Genomic DNA, 1,311 nt, shown 5'->3' with positions numbered 1-1,311 from the left:
TCTAAAAAAATCTGTTGACTTTTTTTTTTATTTTTTAAGTAGTCCTAATCCTCTTCCGTGCTGATTGAAATGTCACTGACACAAAGTTTTACGGCAGCCTGCGGGCTCTGAGAAACAGTAAACTCCTTCTGTGAGCTCAACATGAACAGAACAGCTGGCTGATAGAACCTGCCTTGTTACAAATTAGATCTTATATTTAAAGTGTGCTCACATGGCATTTATTTCAAATTAAAACACACATTAAATACATTATAATCGCAGTTAAGAGTCTGCAGCTTTTTTTTTTTTTTTTTTTTAATCAGCAACCATTAACTGTACTTATTTTGCAACAGTAGATAGATTTTACTGCCTACCTAAGGGATTATTTATATGTCAGCTCAAGGGTTGTTTTTAAAGGCCAGTAGTCCAGCTGAGATTTGGTAATGATTACTGCAGCCTGACTCGTTGCATGAACTTAACTCTGCCACCTGTTAACCGGCCTGATCAGATAAGTCTGAGACAAACAGGCCTCCACATTGAAGCCTGGTTAATTCACCGGCTCCCCATAACTCTGAAAGCTGTTTTATCAGTTTAACACCCAGGGAAATTTAAGTACCTGCTCCCACAGAAGCTGTTGTAGACAAACTTCTCAGCGTGAGCTCCAGAAGTCTCGCTGCGGTGTTGCCAACGGGTGAAATAACGCGCGAGTTCCGTCCGTTCTGATCCGATCCGAGCTGCGCCAAGTCCGAGCGCCGAATCGCTCCAAACTGCGAGGCTGGGCTTATTTAGGTTCGCAAGTTCCAGCCTCATAAGCTAACCACCAACTGCCTTCAGGGAACGGCACGGGTCCCGCGGAGGGATTTAGGTGCTCAGGTTCCGGTTTGTTCCTTCAAAATAAAAGAAGGTGAAGGACAACCAGGTTATTGGAAGAGTTTTGTTTGTTTTTGGAGAATACCCAAACAATTCTATGACCCCTAATATAAAAATACAACAAACAAATCAACGACCCTATACAAACACATATTTCTTCAATGTAAATTTGTTCATACACTTGTATTACATTTTGAATATAATTTTAAAATGCAGTATAATTATTTACTTCATCAGTATATTAATGTATTTTTAATTAATTAATGTAGTGGTTCCTAAAGTTGGGGAAGGGATCCATGGGTGGTTCTAGACAGGGGCCAACGGGGGCCGGTGCCCCTGTAGATTATGAACCTGGCCCCTGTACTGAAGACATAATACTCTAAAAAATTCTAATGATGATACGCGCTGGAACAGACACGGTTACTGATAGGTCCTTTGGGTTTATTTCATTTTTCTTTCTTT

At 40.5% G+C, this 1,311-nt stretch overlaps 1 protein-coding gene across 1 annotated transcript in view; it reads right to left on the bottom strand.

The window, feature by feature from the left end:
* The window catches only part of LOC107094552 (estrogen receptor beta-like), a 40,339-nt gene extending 39,547 nt beyond the window's left edge, over positions 1-792 (bottom strand). The window contains exon 1 of the mRNA XM_015390241.1: positions 596-792. The gene's annotated coding sequence lies outside the window, so the exon portion shown is untranslated. The remainder of the gene's footprint in view (positions 1-595) is intronic.
* Positions 793-1,311: the final 519 nt, after the last annotated feature.

This window comes from Cyprinodon variegatus, unplaced genomic scaffold (genome assembly GCF_000732505.1).
Source record: "Cyprinodon variegatus isolate N-32 unplaced genomic scaffold, C_variegatus-1.0 Scaffold489, whole genome shotgun sequence".
In the NCBI taxonomy this organism is placed as follows: Eukaryota; Metazoa; Chordata; class Actinopteri; order Cyprinodontiformes; family Cyprinodontidae; genus Cyprinodon; species Cyprinodon variegatus.
This window is presented reverse-complemented; position numbering and strand designations above follow the sequence as displayed.